This window comes from Heteronotia binoei, chromosome 17, assembly GCF_032191835.1.
Source record: "Heteronotia binoei isolate CCM8104 ecotype False Entrance Well chromosome 17, APGP_CSIRO_Hbin_v1, whole genome shotgun sequence".
Lineage (NCBI taxonomy): Eukaryota > Metazoa > Chordata > Lepidosauria > Squamata > Gekkonidae > Heteronotia > Heteronotia binoei.
In genome coordinates, this window is record NC_083239.1 from 12617376 (window position 1) to 12623375 (window position 6000).

Genomic DNA, 6000 nt, shown 5'->3' on the forward strand with positions numbered 1-6000 from the left:
AAGGTCATTCTGTTTCATTTCCTTTTTCTGGTTTCGCTTTAAGCAAAACCATAATGATAGCCCCACTCACAGAGATCAGGAAGTAATTTAATGTGGGCAGCTCAGATGCCGACTTTGAAAAATCTGAAAGGAGGGGAGGTTAGGCTGTTTTCACCATCAGAAACCTGTACTCTGAATACAGACTGGGTGTGTTGCCAGTCAACCACAGATCCAGTAAGCAAAACACCAGATGTCATACAGTCGTCACCATGGCTTAGTGGCTCTTGCTGTGCTCAGTTTGATCTTTGGCTGCTTTAACAACCTATTATCTACCCCATCTACTTCTTTCATGGAGAGGGGCCATGGTTCAATGGTACAGCATCTCTTTGGCATACAGAAGGTCCCAGGTTCAGTCCCATCATCCCCAATTAAGGAACAGGTCATGGGTAACATGAAAGCTGTCTGGAGAGTCACTGGATGCATCCGCACACGATAATGTGCTTTGCAACTAGATTTTTACTGGATAAAAATAGCAAAATTCACTTGCAAACAGTCATCATGGGAAAGAACCTACTGACCATCTGAGCAGACAACACTGATTTTAATGGATCAGCGATCTGATTCTGCAGATGGCAATTTCATGTGTATTTCTGTGAGTCCAGTAAAATTAACCAGAGTGACTGTGGAGGTTCTATTCCTGACAGCAGGAACCTTATGCAGTAGCAGAGATGGGTGATTCACAAATCAAATCGCCATCATCATCAACAACAACAGAAAGCAGAATAGGCCTTGAAAAGTTCCCTGTTGCTCACCGTCACGTTCCCATCCTTTTATATGCGGATGATGCCATCTTACTGTCATGTTCCCAAACTGGATTGAGGCGTCTATTATACCAAGTTATGACCTATCTCAATAACGAGTTATCCCTGGATTATGGGAAAACAAAGATTTTAGTTTTCTCTAAATCTTGGAAGCAACAATTATGGTCAGTCCAGGGAAACCCTATTGAACAGGTCAAAACTACCAAATATCTAGGGATTAATTTTTCCTACAATGGGAGCTGGGCAACCCATCGCAAGTGCGCTCTAACAGTGGCAAGAACTAGTGCCTTGGCTATTGCCCGTTTTTTTTTTAATCTGAAAGGGAACCGATATGTCCCTATGGCCCTAAGAGCTTTCAATGAGAAATCTAGCCCCCAACTCTTATATGGTGCCCCCATATGGATCAGTGCCTTCGACTACACCACTGAAGGCCTACAATCCTTTTTTTTAAGGAAAATACTGGGATTACCCAACTGTGTTCCTTATGCTGCAATTTGCATGGAAACTGGACTGTTGCTGCTGGAAACTCGCGCCTGGCTTTTGGCCTTTAAGTTTTGGCTGCGCCTTTTATTTAACTCTGATCAGAATTCTTTCACCTTTTTGATGCTGATGGACCATCATGCATCCAAATGGTTGACCCTGATCCAAAAGAAAATCAAATCCATAGGAATTTCCTTGGAAGCATTTTATCTATCCTCTGCTCCTGCGGTATTTCAATCCATCAAACGCAGACTACTAGATATCCAGTTGCAACGTCTAACTGAGGCAGCTCGGAAAACTTGCTCCCCAAGCTATCTGGGTTTATCCCAGATTCCTGGGCTTTTAGCTCCCTATTTCCTCTTTTTAACTGATCCTCACCAAAGAAGAGCACTCATGCTGGCTAGATTTAATCCATTACCATCGGCCATCCTCTCCGGAAGATACCACAGAATCCCCCGCAATCTTAGATGATGCCCTTGTAGCCAAGGAGTCATCGAAACGGTCCCTCATATTCTTCTGGACTGCCCTTTCTATAGCAGTCCACGAGCAAGATACCTAGATGGTCTGCTCTCTGACCATCAAGGCCTTTCTGACAATGCCAAGGTTCGCTTTTTACTCCACGGGAAACACAACTTTGTCACTACTCACGTTGCTTGCTTTTTACAGGTTGCGATTCAAATCAGAGAGGCTTTTACTCATGCATAGCCCACAGCTATTTTATGTCATTTAACTTTTGCTGGGGTTTTTTAAGGTTTTATTATATTCTATAGTGTTACTGTTTTAAAGTATACTGTATTCTTATATTAATGCCAATAAAGGTGTATGGTATGGTATGGTATGGTATGGTATGGTATGGTATGGTATGGTATGGTATGGTGTATGTGGACTAATGTTAAGAACATAAGAACATAAGAGAAGCCATGTTAGATCAGGCCAATGGCCCATCCAGTCCAACATTCTGTGTCACACAGCGGCCAAATATATATATATATATATATATATATATATATATATATATATATATATATATATATATATATATATATATATATATATATACACACACACACACACACACACTGTGGCTAATAGCCACTGATGGACCTCTGCTCCATATTTTTATCTAACCCCTTCTTGAAGGTGGCTATGCTTGTGGACGCCACCACCTCCTGTGGCAGTGAATTCCACATGTTAATCACCCTTTGGGTGAAGAAGTACTTCCTTTTATCCGTTTTTATATATAGTTCTTACATGTAGCCTAGAATAGGAAAAAAAAGAAAGTGCTCCCACCAAGCACTTTCCTGTTTCTATTCCATCAGTCTGCCTAGAGCTAAGGAGATAGATAGCTTTGCACAGAAGGAGGCTAAATATAGTCAAAAATTAAACAGCCCTTTATAACTGCCATGTGTGTTGCACTGAAATGCCTTCCGTGTTTTAAATCTATTCCCTCTGGGGCTGCCACCTGAGGACAGAGGATCTGTGACTTTAAGAGCTATAGGAAAAATTTCAATAGATGTTGTTTCCCCCTATCTTGAAGATGGAGTGATGATTTTTGTCTGACAGGCTATGGCCGGTTAAACATTTTATTTATTTAAGCACTGCTTTGCTTCCTCATGGGACCCAAAGCAAGGTATAGCATTGTTCTCCCCTCCTTCATTTTAGATTCACAACTACCCTGTGAAGTGGTTTAGGTTGAGACTGGCCCACAGTCACCCAGAAAGCTTCTTGGCAGAGTGGGGATTTCAAACGAGGTTTTCTACATCTTAGTCTAACTGGAGCCCCTTTCACAATACCACTCTAAACTGATGTTATCCATTGTTGGCCATGTTCTGAGTAAAGCAATACAAGGATGAGGTTTCATATACTCAATTTCATTCCATTAATGTGCCATTTCTGAAACGATGTGGCCATTTCAAACGGCACTGCACTTCTCCCCTGCCTTTTTCTGCTGCTTGATCTCATTTTTTTTTTAATTAGAGGAAGATGACATGGGGAAAAAAGGGCAAGGGGAAAGCACAGCACTATTGGAAGTGCTGCAGACATTTTCAGCAGCACACTACAATGATTCAGAAGCGCAAAGAAGAGGTGAAAACAGAAGAAATCGGTTTATCTCGAAAACGACTCAACCATGCTTTGCTAGCCAGATGCGAGAGGCTTTGCATGAAAAGGTAAATTATCCATTGGCAGTCAGCTGCTAAAACGGCGTCTGAAATGACACAAAAATCTGTTCGCAGCTGGCTATCAAAATGGATTGTCTGAAAGGGGCCTAAGACTCGCCTGGGTACTTGAGTCCACCTTCCTTCCAACGTAGTTTCTCCTTTCTCATCATATTTGATTACTCTGATGGATGCAGAGGAGAAAAAGTCTCATGTGTCTGTGACAGCTGGCTGCTGGAAGCATGAATTTGGCAGGCATAACTATTTGTTGCACCAACTGATGTCTCTTTTGAAGGCCCCAGTCAGTTTTACTACAAGCGTGAGAACAGACTGAAGGGGCTGCAAGCCAAAGCCTTGTGATTAGGGATGGGCACAAACCAGGGGGAAATGGTGGTTCATTTTGTTTTGTGATTCATTTGATTTCTGACCCAGTTCATGTTTCATTGGTTTGTTTGGTTCAGGAGGTGCAAAACTCACCACGAGTCTTTAGCAGACTCTCCTCCACCTGCCATACAAGTTTGACAAAAATTGGATTTGAAATGTCCGAGTTATAGCCCACCCCCTCCCAAAGCAGGTGTCCCAAGGAAAGCTCAGCAACAGCTGAGCATGCTGCCGAATGGGAGCTCTGTTATTGGCTCCTGGAGCTACCAATCAAGCTATGGATAACTGCTATGGATGTTTCTAGGGCTCCCAGTAGTCCATCCCCAGCATTACCTAGGAATTGATTGAATCTCTGCCTGGCTGTCTGGGAAAACGAACCACAAAAACGAACCAAGTAAAGCACCAGGGTTCAGACTGGCTCCGACCAAACCACAAATTGGCTCGATTCGTGCACAAATCACGATTCATGGTTTGGTTCACACCCATGTCTACTTGTGATCCAAACAGCCACTGTGAAGCTAAATGTAGTCCTATCCTGTAATTTTGCTCATTCACACCTCTGATTTACCTCAGGCATTGGCAGTTGGGGACAGTGTTTCCTCTGAGTTAGCGTGAGCTAGCTCACAGATTTTTAACCTCCAGCTCACACATTTTTGTCTTAGCTCAGGAAATATGGACCCAGAACACAATAATGTATGCAGTAGCTCACAACTTTCATACCAGTAGTTCACAACTTTAATACCAGTAGCTCACAAAGTAGAATTTTTGCTCACAAGACTTTGCAGCTTAGAGGGAGCATTGGTTGGGGATCAGATGGCCCCACACACAGGATGGACTGGGACCAGAGTTGCCAACTGTTGATTTCTACTTGAAAGGACCTCATTAATATGATGTATGATTCTTCCTAGCTAATAACATTACTGAAGGTAAGTCTTCCTCCACATCTCTAACATAAAATCTGAGTAAAAGCTATAGTGGAGGATCCATTGTGCATTGATTCTCTAGGGTTGCCAACTTCTAGGTAGGGTGTAACTGATTTGGAGAAAATGGCAACATCAGAGGGCAGACTCTGTGGTATATCATAGATTCTGGGGGAAATCCATTTCCAAACTGTGCCTTCCCTGGGCTCCACCAAATTTCCAGGAATTTCCCAAGCTAGAGTTGGCAGCCATAAGTGAACCCCTTTTCAGCTGCGTGTTTTCAAACATTTCATTATCTCCACACCCATGAAAATCAACCACAAGGGGTGGGGGAAGAAATATAAAAGGAAATTGCTGCCTCATAATCTCAGAAGACAAGAAGCCCTGGTTAGGGTTGCCAAGTCCAATTCAAGAAATATCTGGGGACTTTGGGGGTGGAGCCAGGAGACTTTAGGGGTGGAGCCAGGAGACGTTAGGGGTGGAGCCAAGATCAAGGCTGTGACAAGCATAATTGAACTCCAAAGGGAGTTCTGGCCGTCACATTTAAAGGGACGGCACACCTTTTCAATTCTTTCCTTCCATAGGAAATCATGAAGGATAGGAGCACCCTCTTTGGGGGCTCATAGAATTGGATCCCCTGGTCCAATCTTTTTGAAACTTGGGGGGTATTTTGGGGAGAGGCACTAGATGCTATACTGAAAATTGGGTGCCTCTGCCCCAAAAAACAGACCCCCCCCCCAGAGCCCCAGATACCCGCGGAATAATTCTCCATGATTTTCTATGGGAATAAATCTCTATAGGGAATAACAGAGTTCCCAGCAGACATTTCCCTCCCCTCCCCCCGCTTTCTGATGACCCTGAAGCGGGGGGAGGGCCTCCAAACTGGGGGATCCCCTGCCCCCACCTGGGGATTGGCAAGCCTAGCCCTGGTCATGCCTGGTGAAGGTATTAATGTGAATGTCGGCCATCTTGAAGCAGTTTGCTGGCTTCTTTCACTATATCACTTGACCCAATTCCTGATTGTCCTCTCCACAGGAGGAGGGAACTGAGTGTTCTGGAGAAAGTACAAACACCTAGAAACGAACTTTCTGTGCCAATTTTTTGGTTCATCCTAGACCTGAGGTGGAAAGATAGTATCCATAGCAACAAATGAAATGGTGTTGAATGTGTACAAAGAAAGGAACAGCAAGGTGCCCAGATATATTATCTCTCTGTTGCCACCTGGAGATTAGGATGACAGCTGGTGATTACTGACTTGAGTAG